Source organism: Malaclemys terrapin, chromosome 3, assembly GCF_027887155.1.
Source record: "Malaclemys terrapin pileata isolate rMalTer1 chromosome 3, rMalTer1.hap1, whole genome shotgun sequence".
Taxonomy (NCBI): Eukaryota; Metazoa; Chordata; order Testudines; family Emydidae; genus Malaclemys; species Malaclemys terrapin.
In genome coordinates this window covers 148577649-148593870 of record NC_071507.1, presented here as the reverse complement: position 1 = coordinate 148593870, position 16222 = coordinate 148577649, and positions in this window count along the sequence as shown.

The following is a 16222-nucleotide window of genomic DNA, read 5'->3' as shown; positions in this document are numbered from 1 at the left end:
AGTGGACGAGAGCTGAGGAAGCGTTGTTCCAGGTCAGCCATAAAAATGATGGCATATTGTGGGGCCATGCGGGTGCCCATAGCGGTGCCACTGGTCTCGAGGTATATATTGTCACCAAATTTGAAATAATTGTGCGTGAGGATAAAGTCACAGAGCTCAGCAATAAGTTGTGCTGTGTCATCATCAGGGATACTGTTCCTGACAGCTTGTATTCCATCTGTGTGTGGGATGTTTGTGTAGAGAGCCTCTACATCCATGGTGGCTAGGATGGTGTTTTCTGGGAGGTCACCAATGCATTGTAGTTTTCTCAGGAAATCTGTGGTGTCACGGAGATAGCTGGGAGTGCTGGTGGCATAGGGTCTGAGTAGGGAGTCCACATATCCAGACAGTCCTTCAGTGAGAGTGCCAATGCCCGAGATGATGGGGCGTCCAGGATTTCCAGGTTTGTGGATCTTAGGTAGTAGATAGAATAACCCCGGTCAGGGCTGTAAGGGTATGTTGATTTGTTCCTGTGTTAGTGTAGGGAGTGTCCTGAGTAGATGGTGCAGTTTCTTAGTGTATTCCTCAGTGGATCTGAGGAAAGTTGCCTGTAGAATTTGGTATTGGAGAGTTGTCTGGCAGCCTCCTTCTGGTAGTCAGACCTGTTTATGATGACAACAGCACCTCCTTTATCAGCCTCTTTGATGATAATGTCAGGGTGGTTTCTGAGGCTGTGGATGGCATTGCGTTCTGCCCGACTTAGGTTATGAGGCAAGCGATGTTGTTTTTCCACAATTTCTGCCTGTGCACGTCGGCGGAAGTATTCTATGTATAGGTCCAGACTGTCATTTCGACCCTCAGGAGAAGTCCATGTGGAGTTCTTCTTCCTGTGTTGTTGGTGGGAGGGTATCTGTGTATCAGTGCGCTGTTCAGTGTTATCTTGAAAGTATTCTTTGAGTCGGAGGTGGCGAAAGTAGGCTTCCAGATCACCGCAGAGATGATAGCAGGATCTTCAAGAAATTATTGGCAAGAGTCATCTTATCCTGGAGTTTCAATCTGTACAATAATTTGAATCACATATATTATCACATGAATGATTCTAATCCATAGTTATGCCATCACACTGAAACCTGCATTTCAAAGCAACAGGCAGAAACTCTCACAACCTTCTATTCTTGTCAACTGTGCCTTAAAAGATGTTTATGGAAAGAGATTCAACTTCTTGCAGCTTTTGGCTTTTACACAGAGGCATGCATAAATAGTCATTTCATTCTGTTGGAGTAATAGTTCTGATATTTCTTTTATACACATTTCGACTATTAAAATAGCTGAATTAAGGAACTACAAGTGAAAAAAAAAAGATAATATTCTGGTTATCCTATCGCAAACTGTCAGTATATGGTGATTGCTGTGGCACAAACTTGGGTTGCTGGCTTGTGAAGAAAGACAGACAAGTAGGAACAATTCTGTGAATACCACAAATTAAGAGTCTAAGCCCACAATCAGATCTGTGAAGGTGGATCTTTTCACCAATTTGGAGTCAACAGGGCTGTGCATAGGTTCATAGGTCTGTCTCAATGAACCAGAAGGGATCAGGGCCTATGAATTTTGTTGTGTTCTCTTAGGCTTTAAGTCACTCCAGTGTATAAGGCTTTAGGCACAACTTAAGCCTCCCTTATACTTATATTGGTATTTGGTTGAGTTTGCCAGCAGACAAACACCACCAAAATATGTGTGAAAAGTTTCCTGATGTTAACTTTGAAATATAGATGAGGCCATTTAAACGCCAACACTTTTAAGTCACTAGTCAAAATAAAAACACCCAGCTTGAGTTACTAAAATTTAATTATAAGGAACAGCTGGGAATGGTTTTGATTTTGACTCTAAAGTCCTATAAAAAGAAACAAGCACATGTGTTCATGCTCACACTCTTTTTCACAAAGACACATACACACTCACACTTAATTGGACTCTTTACACAGAGGAATAAAGCCTATATAATTTGAATTATCACTTTCTTCTTTGAATTTGTCCAATTAGGAAGATCCGAGCATCCATAGGTGCAGAAGAAGACACTCAAATCTCCTATAAATAGGGCTTATCTTGCATTACAAATTACTTTTTAACTGGACATCCAGGGTCGGATGATAAGAGGACTCAATCCTCCCTTGTGCATTCTCCGCCACTTCATCTCCAGACACTGCATCCTGCCTAACTGGCTTCCTCCAGCTCATGGAAGTGGTATCAGTGCTCGGTGACTGCTTCCCCTTCACCCTACACAGGACTCATAGATGATGATCAGTTTATCACGTATGGAGTTTTGGCAAATGCTACATGACCACCTTAGACCAACCCACCATAATATAAGCATAGAATATTAGGGTTGGAAGAGACCTCAGAAGTCCATCTCCTCCTTCTAGGCTGGCCAATGTCCTCCTGGCAACAGAACAGAAAAAAAGACAGTCAACAGGAAACAGAAGTAGTCCCATCATAATCACAGGTATCTTCTAAGGCAGCCTTTTGTTATGAGAGCCTCCAGATCCGGTTGCAGAGCAGCATGTACAGTAACTCCAGTGAAAGCTCTGCCCTTTCTCCAGGCCCCTCATAAACAATGTTCCCTGAGGAGGGACAGTTTAGACAGTCACAAGTTATGCATTTTAGGTAGTCAATGTTTGACGCTCAGCAGGAGAAGTAATGAATTTTGTGCAGGTCCTTGTGGAATGTACCAAAGGAAATAGTTCCCATCCCTAAACTTTCAGATATCAGGCTACAGTTATGTGCTAAGTAGTTAGCATGAGTGAACTACCCCTTTAATGCAGAACTCTTTCTTCAAAAGAAGAGCTAGATACCTGTTCAGCATGTAAGCCAGCTTCTCACCATCTCCCAGAACCTGATGGTAAAGCTTTAAGAGGAAGTAAAGTGGGGTACTGAGGACTCCAAATCTGGACTATCTGGAGGCCCCTAATTTGAAAAGTATTTGTCCAGCATTCTATGCTGAGACTTGACAAAAGGTAAACCTTCCACAATCAGTTATGAAGTGGATATCACAGGGGCTAAAGCTTATTTCACTTTGTCAGGTGTAAACTTGCCTCACATTAGAGGAGAAAATCTGCAAAGAGTTAGTTTAAGATCTAGAGTTGTTTTTAAAAATCTCCAATAGTGAAACTCCCAAACAGTAAGTTTTTTGAAACACTGCACTGAATTCTTCATATGTGTTTAAGAAAGACAACAAATCAAGAGAGAACAAACTGCACAGGGAATGTGTTCAGTGCTGTAAATCAGAGCGAAGAAATACCAGTACTGGGAATTAAGGGCCAGATCCTCAGTTGGTGTAAAGCAGCATAGTTCCATTGACTTCAGAAGAGCTAAACTGATTTACTCTAGATGAGGATCTGGCATTTCTAAATCCCTGGTGAATATCTATCTAGGCAAAAAGGTAACATATGTTAAGCACACTGCTAATGTTAATATATATGCTTTCACCTTAGCTTCTTTTTCCATTGTGGTAACCAGACTTAACTCCCAATTTTTTATAGCTTTTGGCTTTATATTATATTGGTCAGCTGGAGTGTCAGAGCTGGCTCTTTTGAAAACCATTGATGAAGAAAAATCCAAGCCCACAAGTACATCATCAGGGAAGATTATAACTCATACTGACAGTACCCACATTCTACTTTACATTGTCTTGTTGGGAAAGATCCAAGCTTATGTGTCCTTTCCTATCTTGAAGCTATACTAAAAGATCTAGTGACAGAACAGCTGATTTAGCCATCCTTTTTATGACAGCTGCAGATTCTCTGCAAGCCAGTCAGATCCAATACAATCAGGTCTTGGACTCAGACTCACATAAAAAATGCAAGTAAAGATGTTGCCAAGTATGGGACCCAATCTGTCAAAGGGTTGTGCAATTATCAAAGGATGTGATGTAGCCACAGTTCTTTCTGCAGCCCATTTGGCATGGGAGAACAGACGTCCATGAAACATTACTGGAAACTCTTCAATGAGTATATACAATTTCCCTGCAATGAGTTTAAAGTTCTCCCAAATATTGAAAGTAATGTGACTCTTTAACCTCTAGTTGTAAGAATAAATATTTCAATTTATTTGAGGGGAATGAGGGCATTAATGTAGCTCAAGTGACTTCAATGGAACTGTGCCAGTTTACGCCAGCTAATGATCTGGGCTACTATTTCCCCCCATCTTTTATTTATTGATTTATCCCATCTATATTTCTCATAGATGTATTTTCGAATATATAGTATATATCTTCCTTAGTTAGACAAGGTCAGCTTCTATTTTTCTTTCCTTACAGGAAGAGATCAGACTAAAAGATTCAGTTCTCGGGTCAGAACCCTGTCAAGATAAAGGTTGCAAATATCTCTACTCTCCTTCCAAAATATCTCGCCTGTGGGTGTGTTCTTCAGAATGTACTGGACTTTAATGATTATAGTAAATGGAGCCAATTCTGTCCTCAGTTTCACATAGCAGAAGGCAGATTTAGGCTCCTTTATTCATTTTTGGGTCTATATTTTGGACGTGAATTGTACTGTTTTTTCTTTCCCTTGTTGGCCAAAACATTTTACTTCCCTCTAAGGTATAGTTTACAAAGTGGAATGTACATAAAATAATCATGTTGTTTATATTGCTTATAGACATCACTGATTCCAAGCAGCTAGTGGAATTCTAAATAGGATTAGATGTTTATACAGGTGATCACAACATTATATTAGATAGGATTATGAGCACATTAGAAGGGGTATAAACCAACCATTAACTGACAAGAAGTTGTGCTGCAACTCTTGCTAATTGATTGCCAACTAACTCATTAACTGACACAATAGTAAATTCTAGTGTAGACACTCTCAGACATTTGTTCATGGTCATGTGTTACCCTAGGCTGAGTCCTACAGTGAAGCATGACCAGGAACAAATATTTGTCTTCTGGAACAATCATTGTGAGTCAAGCATGGACATATCCTCTGGGGTTTCTTGCATCTGTAAAACATCTGGTACTAGCCATTGTCAGAGACAGGATACTGGACTTGATGGAATCAATTTCTGTTTTCCTGTAAAAATTGTCTTGTGGCTTATTACATATTTTCCATTTGGGGAATAGTGAAGGGTTTTGGAAGGACATTGAAAATTGTGTCCTGTTTCTTTATGTAACTAATTCAAAATGAGACTGGGATGTCAGGGCAGCCTCCTGAGAGGTGGCATGTGTCAGCTTGTTCACATCTATGGCAATTCTGCTTCTTTGAAGTGTTGAGACTAAAAGGGCAGGAGGTCAACTTAAATGTGAAACATAGTGTAATTTCCCCTCCTCAGATAAACAGAGGATGGTCTTAAAGAGGCAGGATTGTGGGTTGTGATTTTTGGAGGGGACAGCAGGAAATATAATCTGCCTCCCCCTCTCCTCACTTGCTCATCATGTGCCTCCAGAGACCAAAATCTTCAGGGCTTCTTCAAGGAAAGTTTTCTTGAGTAAGGACTGAGTATAAGGCCTTCACAATTTCATCCAGTATTTAAATGATATACATTGCATTGCCTGCTATTTATTCTTATCATTCTAATGTGTTAAAATCTGAATGCCCCTTGAAGATTCAATGGCTGAAAGTTCCTATATTATGAGAAGCTTATTGATTTGCTTTGACATAAATCCTGCAAGTTTGCAATGATTTTAGTTTCTGCAACAGGCACACTTTGTCACTTTGTGTTGTCAAGAGGTTTGTGGTTCTTCTGTAGGATTGAATAACTCACCTTCCCTTCAAAAGACATGTTTTTTGCAGGTTTGCCTACTCTTCACTGTTTTGATTGCTAGTAATTTCCCAGAGTTCTCCAAGATGTCATCAAGACAAGAAGTTCATGTGGGGGCTAGTCTATTATTTACTGCCTCATGATTATCCTGCTGAAACAATATTGAGGATGTATACCCCTGAACACTAGAGGTGATGCACATTCACTTTTATATCCCTTGGCAAAAGCAGACTTTTAACTTGGATTATATCAGATGAAAATTATTAGAACAGGAGAATCCAGGAAGCTCATTTCTTCTATTGAGGAACTGCTTGAGCATCCAATTTGTTTTTTTAGTTAGTTATTTCTCCAACTCTCCGTTATTGGGTCTTGCTGGTTCCCTTGGAGCTTTATTTCTTGCTCAGGATCAAATTCTGCTCTCAGCTACACTGGTCCACCTGGCCTGCAGATTTGCAATCCACTTCATTTTCATTTATGTGTATACAAGACCCATTGAATTTTCCCCTAAAGCTTTATCACAGGCTTAATGTCAATAAAATAAAGAAACAAATCACTTGGATTCCTAATAACAATATTGGGGGGGGGGAACAGAATAAATTAAGAGGAAGATTAAAAGCAGGTAATAGGCTAGGTGGATCTTGGTTTTAATCCTCTGCTGAAGATTCTAAATCAGGCCAGAGTGTGTCATACTAGTCACTTGGATTTTAAAATGATATAAACACAGGGAGGGCACAGCAGATTTCAAGGAGAGTGATAGAGTAACCTGAGGATATTTAATGAACTGCTTTAGATAATACTAGCGCTTTGTAATGAAAAACAAAGAGCTACACAGGGAGTGGTTTTACTAAATTACACAAAATTCTGATGGGGATTCACAGAGTAGATGTGACCATTCAAGGAAAGTCTACTTGGGCTATTTTGAAATGCAGGAACATGAGAGTATTGCAAATAATCCGCGGAAGGTCTGAGGGCACCAAATGCATTTCTTTACACAATCAAGTTCAATCTTTGCTATTATGTAACCAACATAATCACATTACTTTTCAATTGAATTCTGCATTCACTGTTATTTATACCAGCATTGTAAACAGCATTTCTTGACTCATTGAAACTTATTGAAGAGCTTGGGCAGATACCTACCGTAAGTGTAGAGCCCACAGGAAAAAAGGGTTTGGAGATAATGTCAGTATCGAAAGAGTGGCATAGTGCCATTTTTTTCAAACTGGAGACAAATTGAAATGGGCATTAGATGAGATAAAATTGTTAGGAATTAATACAACAAACGTGAAAGAAATAGTGGGTCAAGACATAAAGTTTCATGCTATTGGTTCATGGGGAGATTTGCCTGAGCTAGACTTGAGTGAAACTTGAGTCCCTGATCATCCCAATTCAAATACACACACAGACGGAATCCTCCATGCACAGAATTTACACATAGAAGGAAGGGCTCAGCCTTCTGTGGACCTCCACAAATGTTGCTGCACTGGACCATGGTCTATATCAGTGGAAAGGGCTGGAAAGGGCACTCCTTCCTTCCCCTAGGAGTAGGTGAATATGATAATATAGGTTTTGGCATTATCTGATTTTTGTAAAATATCCTTGGAAGAAAGCAAAACTGAATTAATATGATTCATAAAATGAGGAGCCCAGTTGATTCTAAAATATTGATAACAGGTGTTTTGGACATTGTTAAAACATAGGTAAGCAGCAAAAGGATTTTTTTTATTGAGCCACTGTAGTGACAAAGATGGTGATTTTTGGTAAAGGCAAAGTAAGTTAAATGTAACCAAATGGTATACTAGGAAGACAGATTGAGAAAATCTAGAACAGGTCACTTTCTATTTTAGGGAGATAAATTCACAATCCCTAGACCTACTGTAATGTATAGAAGATACACAGATTTCAAGATCACAGGAGAGCATTATGATTCTGTAGTCCAGTGATACTCAGACTAAGGCTCGTGAGCCGCAAGTGATCCTTTAATGTGTCTCCTGCGGCTCTTTGCAGCACATGATATTAAAACACTGTGTGATTTAATTATTAACCAATCAGGATGCTTTTGCTATGTTATTAACCAATTGTAGTTGATAAAATAATAATATTTGGTCAGTCATTTTTCTGTGAGAATATTATAGAGATATATAAAAATAGTAAATTAAGCAAAGAATTCACACTACTGTGGTTCTTTTGGGTAATGTTGATTGCTAATTTGGCTCCTGAACCAGGGAGGTCTGAGTATCACTGCTTTATTCTGACTGCCTGCATAGCACAGGCCATATCATTTCTCCAAGTGATTCATGCATTGAGCCCAATAACTTGTTACTGAACTAGAGCACCGGTTTTAGAAAGACACCCAATCCTGATTCAATAACTCCAAGTGAAAATCTACCATGTCCTTTGTTAAACTATTCCAGTGGTAAATTGCCTTAACTGTTAAAAAATCTGTTTTATTTCTAGTTTGAGCGTTGATGACTTTAGCTTCCAGCCATTGGAACGCCTTTTTTCTACGCCTTTGTCTGCTAGATTAAAGAGCCCTTTAGTATCAAATGTCTTCTACCTGTGTAGGTCTCTGTAGACTGTGATCAAGTTGCCTCTTAACTTCTTTTTGATAAGTGAAGTAAACTGAGCTCTTCAAGTCTCTTATTGTAAGGTGAGTGTTCCAGATCTTGAATCACTGCTGTAGCTCTTCTCTGAACCCTTTCCAATTTTTCAGTACACAAAACTATAGGAACATACGCTTTATACAAGTTAATTGTGAAAAAAGATCTGTTAGGTCACCTAGGCTATGCCCCCTGCCAATGAAGGATTGTTGCCTACAATATAGTCTCATGTGCTATGTCCATTCTAGTTTTAAATGTTTCAAGTAATGGGGCTTCTGTCATTTCCTTGAGAAATTATTTTGCAGACTAATAAATACCATCTTTCGCAAGATTTTTCTGATAATCATCTTAAATTATATCTTAATTTCATCCTGTTACCCCTTGGTTTTAAATTCTTGAACCACCTTAAACATTATTTATTTTCTTCATATTGACTGTGATCATATATCCCCATTTACTCATAGCTTAGCCATACCATACATATATAGGGTCCAACCTTTTGCTGGTATAAGAGGGCTTACGTCTTTTATCTTTAATGGAGCTATGCATATTTACACTAGCTCAGATTCTGGCCCTTAATTCTTTTAATCTGTTCTCATAAATCAATCCCTCTAGCCCATCATTTTTGTTACTGTCTTCTAAAAGGTAATATGGTATCTAATAGTTTACACATTTTAAATGTTTTATCTACCCTAGTTCTCTTTGTTTCACTTATAGGAATAAATTAAAGAAATGGAAAACAATGGATAGTCATAGCTTTTCTGAAGATTATATATTATGTTAGTACAGTGGCTTACACAATAGAGCCCTGAACTTGGTTCAGTACTCCAGGCGTTATCACAAGTATAACAATAAGTAAAAATAAGAATGAATGTATCTTTGTAAACTTGAATTCAGATAGCAAGGAAAGTGTCAAACCTCATGAAGATTTTGTTGGATATGATATAACATATCCATTCCTTTGATATCTCAATAATACATTGCTCAAACCACGCAAAAAATGCATGGTAGGTGAACACATTGAAAATTGTCAGGTAGGACTTCCTGTTGTCTTAATGGTAATGGCAATACTGCCATTTGAGAAATCCAGGTTTGATTTGGATCCTGGCTTGTCATGCAACCGGCCAGTAAAGTCTGTGCGTGTTACAAAAATTATAGAAATCCAATTCAGGCAGTGTGTTGATTGGCTCTAATAGAGAATAGCTATTCAGTCTTCCTTGGGCACAATTAGGGTGGGTATATTGAAATGGGGAGAAATGTGAGACTCTTATGGCATTGCAAGAGATGTGGAAGACCCCAAAGGAGAAAAATTGGAAACACACTATTCCACTGGCCAAAATGCTAACAAAGGAGAAACAGTACATTTTATACTATAACCATATATGCTATATAAAGACAATAATACACTAGGCTATTAAGCAGAGGCAAAGTTTTGCCTTAATATATATTGGAGCTATGTATTCTTATTATTTACTAGTATCACCAAAGATAAAGGGGCTACAAAGTATAGTAAGGCTACAACGGGGCCTTTTTTGAGGCAAAATCATTGTATACTGTAATTTCCATAATATCTGTGTAATTAGTGAGCCTGCTAACTCTGCCACATCTTACTTCGAACTTCTATTTCATGCTAATGGAGCATTTGTATAACAGGACAGCACTTATCAATCTAATGTTTAAATAGGAGTTCAATTGCAGAGGCAGTTTTCTGAATCAGTCTGAGGATATTATTAACTCCTCATACCGTGGTGACAAAAGCTAAACAGAGATTTATTCAGTTTAAGATCATGTACTGGGTTTAATGGACACCTGACCACTTCAATACAAGTGATTTAGTAGCAAATGAGATCTTCTGCTATTATGAAAAAGAGAATGGGGATTTACTACATTTGTTGTGGACAAATCAGAAAGTCGGCTTTCAATAATCAGGAATGTACTGTATAGAAAGAGATTACAGGTTTAGCGAAATACTACTTTCCTTCCTGTGTAGCTGCTTCTTGCACAATAGATAATATTTCTGAAAAATGCTCATACATGAATAGTGCACAGCTTCATGCTCCTTAAAATCAGTGGGAGAGTCCAGACATGTTGGACCAGATTGTGAATACTTTACTCTCCCTGAATGGCTGATCAGTAGTGAGAGTAAGGGGTTCAAAATCTCTCTCTGAGGGTCAGAGGAATATTGGAGTCAAAATCCACCTATGGATTTATGTGGAGAATTTTGTCTGCACAGGCAAGCACCGTTACATTGTGGCCCATATGAGGGTACGATGGAAGATTTGGTCCTTTTTATGTCTTCTTTGCTCTACTTACATATGTCAATCTAGCAGAAAAACAAGATGTCTCTGACTTAACTGCAGTTGCCCCTGTAATAAAATATTTGCAGTGTTAGATTCACAGACTTCAAGGTCAAAACCATCTAATCTGACCTCCTGCACATTGCAGGCCACCCACCCACTCCTGTAATAGAACCCTCACCTCTGGCTGAGTTACTGAAGTCCTAAAATCTTGGTTTAAAGACCTCAAGTTACAGAGACACCACCATTTACACTAATTTAAACCAGCACTGCTGGGACAATTTTTATAGTGGGGGTGCTGAGAACCATTGAACCAAACTGTAAATCCTGTACGTAATGGAAACCACTTCAAGTTAGGGGGTGCTGCAGCACCCATAGTTCCAGCACCTATGGTTTAAACCTGAAAGTGACCCATGCCTCATGCTGCAGAGGAAGGCAGAAAACCCTCTGGGTCTCTGCCAATCTGACTCAGGGGAAAAGTCCTTCCCTGACCCCAAATATGGTGATCAGTTAGACGCTGAGCATGTGGGCAAGACCCACCAGCCAGACACCCGGGAAAGAATTCTCTGTAGTAACTCAGAACCCTCCCCAACTAGTGTTCCATCTTTGGCCATTGGGGACATTTGCTACTAGCAATTGCAGATGGGCCACATGCCATTGTAGGCAATCTCATCATACCATCTCCTCCACAAACTTATCAAGCTCAGTCTTGAAGCCAGTTAGGTTTTTTTATCCGCACTGCTCCCCTTGAAAGGCTGTTCCAGAACTTCACTCTTCTGATGGTTAGAAATCTTTGCCTAATTTCAAGCCTAAACTTGTTGATAGCCAGTTTATATCCATTTGTTCATAGAATATCAGGGTTGGAAGGGACCTCAGGAGGTCATCTAGTCCAACCCTTTGCTCAATGCAAGACCAATCCCCAATTTTTGCCCCAGATCCCTAAACGGCCCCCTCAGGAATTGAACTCTCAACCCTGGGTTTAGCAGGCCAATGCTCAAACCACTGAGCTATTCCTCCCCGTTCTTGTATCCACATTGGCACTTAACTTAAATAACTCCTCTGCCTTCCTGGTGTTTATCCCATCTGATGTATTTATAGAAAGCAATCAGATCTCCTCTCAGCCTTCTTTTGGTTAGGCTAACCAAGCCAAGTTCTTATCTCATAAGGTAGGTTTTCAGTTCCTCAGATCATCTTAGTAGCCCTTCTCTGTATCTGTTCCAGTTTTAATTCATCTTTCTTAAACATGGGAGACCAGAATTGCACACAATATTCCAGATGAGATCTCACCAGTGCCGTAGATAATGAAACTAACACTTCCTACTGGAAATACCTTGCCTGATGCATCCTAGGACTTAGCCTTTTTTCACATTGGTGGCTCATAGTCATTCTGTGATCAACCAATACACCCAGGTTTTTCTCCTTCCCTGTCACTTCCAATTGATACGTCCCCTGCTTATAGCACAAATTCTTGTTGTTGTTCCCTAAATGTATGACCTGGAACTTTGCACTATTAAATTTCATCCCATGTATATTACCCCATCTTACAAAGTCATCCAGATCTTCTTGTATGATATTATAAGCACATTCCCACTTTTTGTGCCAAGGTCAGTAATAAAAATGTTAAAAAAAGTAGGTACCAAGACCGATTCCTCAGGAACTCCACTAGTAACCTCCTTCCAGCCTGACAGTTCACCTTTCAGTATGACTCATTGTAGTCTTCCCTTTAACCAGTTCCTTGTCCACCTTTCAATTCTCATATTAATCCCCATCTTCTCCAATTTAACTAATAATTTCCTATGTGGAACTGTATCAGATGCCTTACTGAAATCCAGGTAGATTAGACCTACTGCATTTCCTTTGTCTAAAAAAACAGTTATCTCAAAGAAGGAGATCAGCTTGGTCTGGCATGATCTACTTTTTGTAAACCAGTTTCTATTTTATCCCAATTACTGTTAACCTCTATGTCCTTAACCACTTTTTCTTTCAAAATTTGTTCCAAGACCTCACATATAAACTAACAGGCCTGTTGTTTCCTGGATCACTTTTTTCCTCTTTCTTAAAAATAGAAACTATATTAGCAATTCTCCAGCCATAGGGTAAAACCCCCAAGTTTAAAGATTCATTAAAAATCCTTGCTAATGAGCTTGATTTTGACTGAGTTACACTGGTGTATATTCACAGTGATTCCTCTTTAAGTAAATGATGTTATTCTAGACTTATATCAGCATAACTGAGATCAGAATTGGGTCATGTATTGAAACAAGGTTAGGTTTTCCTGGATCTGGGCTGGAAAAACCTACATATCTTCCACTGCTAAGTCTATAAAAATCTGGCATTTTGCTTGACACATTCCAAAAACTTTGTCTTGTTTGCCATCAGGTGCATAGATACTACAATGATGGGCTGAATAGAATCACTGTATGAATTCTTCCTCTCCACTTATATGGGAAGGTAGGTATGTCTGCTTTTTGCTTCAGTAGATTTGGTATTATAATCTCTCCTTGATTTGGACTTAATGTTCAGGTTAAATGCCTTTGATGTTTGTTGTCTCTTGCTTTTATAATTTAAATGAAGAATGCTGAAAGCATGATCTTTTCAAGTCTAGCTCGCCATTGTATTTATTTAATTTAGTGTTTTAATATAGCAATATCTATGCCATTAATATTTACCGAATAGCACAGTGGCATACTTATATATGATATAATCAAAAGATTTTCTATAAAATATGGCTGTTCAAGGTACTGATCTATTTTCCACATTAGTCAAGATTTGGCTGTATAACAAAAATCTTCAGCAACTTGGTGATTTTTAAAACAGTGGAAATAATTGTTATAGCATAAAACAAAATTATTTCCTAATATTTATTTGAAAATGTCTAACTTAGGAAAGGTAAGTGACAAGACCCCCAAAAATTAGGGGGAGAGCGTTCCTGGGAATCTTAAGATCTATAGTAATTAGAAGCTTCGGAAAAGCTAAAAAATAATTTCAGAAGATATTTTTAAGCTTTGAGATCAATTTCAAAATACTGGGATTCCTTCTCCACTCAGAATTATGGACTTTATACTTTCCTAATCAAAATATTAATTTGTATCTTGTGCTATTAAAAAAGGAAACAAAAACCAGCACAAATCTCAGATTTGGGGTTCCTTGTTCTTAGAGGTTTCTTTGAGATTCTTTCCTGCCTCTCTCTCTTCCTTAACCAGTACCTTTCTGTTTGAAAGCTTCCCCCAACATACTGGGCAACATTTTTCCTTCAACCTTTCTTCTCCCTTTCCCATTCCTCATTTAAGTCTTTCATTCTTTCACTTTTCTTGATCTTTGCTCCAATTCAAGTCCCTTTGAACAGCTCCCCGTTATTACACACGGGCACAATTCCTGATCTATGCAGCCTCTTGAGCTATTGTGTTGCCCATCTTCCCTCTCTGTATTCAGAAATTGATCTTTCAGCAGCATTAGCTGGCCCACAATGAATTCAGGTGGCAGGACTGCATTTTTTAAAGAAAAACTTGTGGAATTCAAGCTTCAAACGGGGGCTCATTCCATTGGATTCAATTTTGACTGAGGATATTGGAGTTGGATGAGTTTGACGTTCTCTTATTTAAATGTTGAATGCTGCCTCCAATAAGGTCAGTAGTCAACATTTAAATAAGCCAGCCCATGAAGACATATTTCATTTCAAATGAGTCCAATGGTATCAAATATATGTCTTGTATTTTCTAGAAAAACTAAATGGTACCAACAGAAGTGAGGAATTCTATTATTTGGAAATAAAATGATGTCAAATTTAGAAAAAGACTTGTGCTCAGTATCTAGTATAAACAAAGAACTATACAGCTTCCTTAATAGACAGATTCTTTAAATGTCTAATCAGCCTATAAACTGTAACGTAATGAGCTATTAAGCCCACAAACCTTTAGGCTCACACTGATTTATTTCCCAGCTGATGTGTTTCATACAATCAGAGCAGGCAAATTAAATTAGATGTATTATTTTATTAATGATTTAGATGTATTGCAGAGATTACCAGTAGCTGTAAAAATGCAGTGTCCTGGAAGACCATATCACTAATCTGCAACACAGAATAATAGACTTCTGTTGTGATAATGCACCTTCTTCATGGCATCAATAAACTGGGTAAAAACAAGTAGTGTTAAATGTTTCTACTGAAGGCAAAGATCCTATATCTAGTGCCCTTGTTTCCAAGAAGGCTAACGGCATTTTGGGCTGTATAAGTAGGAGCATTGCCAGCAGATCGAGGGATGTGATCGTGCCCCCTCTATTCGACATTGGTGAGGCCTCATCTGGAGTACTGTGTCCAGTTTTGGGCCCCACACTACAAGAAGGATGTGGAAAAATTGGAAAGAGTCCAGTGGAGGGCAACAAAAATGATTAGGGACTGGAGCACATGACTTATGAGGAGAGGCTGAGGGAACTGGGATTGTTTAGTTTGCAGAAGAGAAGAATGAGGTGGGATTTGATAGCTGCTTTCAACTACCTGACAGGAGGTTCCAAAGAGGATGGATCTAGACCAGGGGTAGGCAATCTATGGCATGCATGCCGAAGGCGGCACGCAAGCTGATTTTCAGTGGCACTCACACTGCCCGGGTCCTGGCCACCAGTCCAGGAGGCTCTGCATTTTAATTTAATTTTAAATGAAGCTTCTTAAACATTTTAAAAACCTTATTTACTTTACATACAACAATAGTTTAATTATATATTATAGACTTATAGAAAGAGACCTTCTAAAAACGTTAAAATGTATTATTGGTACGCGAAGCCTTAAATCAGAGTGAATAAATGAAGACTCGGCACATCACTTCTGAAAGGTTGCTGACCCCTGATCTAGACTGTTCTCAGTGGTACCTGATGACAGAACAAGGAGTAATGGTCTCAAGTTGCAGTGGGGGATGTTTAGGTTGGATATTAGGAAAAACTTTTTCACTAGGAGGGTGGTGAAGCATTGAAATGGGTTACCTAGGGAGGTGGTTTTTAAGGTCAGGCTTGACAAAGCCCTGGCTGGGTTGATTTAGTTGGGATTTGGTCCTGCTTTGAGCAGGGGGTTGGACTAGATGACCTCCTGAGGTCCCTTCCAACCCTGATAGTCTATGATTCTATGATGTAGCTCAATGTCAATTGACTGGATCAGTTTCCCCCAACCTGGGGACCGGCTATTTGGGGGGGATTTCAGACTAGTTGATGGGGGGGGGTCATGATGAAGCAGAGGAGGGGGTATCACTGTAAATAGGGAAAGCAATGGGGGACACATAGTGAGAAATAAGCTGCCATGTCTAGAGCTAATGGGTCAGGGGGCTCCTTCAAAGCTGCCTGTATCCTTGCCTGCTTCTGTTGAGGCCCCCAATGTCACTGGTTGTGAGAGCAGCCCACTTATACTAGAGTGCCGGGGAGCAAGCTCAGGCAGTGGGCTGCTAGCCCACATTGCCCTGCTTTGCTGCTGCACTCAGCTCAGCCTTGGATGGCACCAGTGGCTGTCCAACAGCAGCATTTAGCTTTCCAGTGACAAAAAGAATAGGCCATAGGAGCAATAGGAATAATAGAAAGGGGACCAGAAAAATAATGTAAAGGAATAAAAAA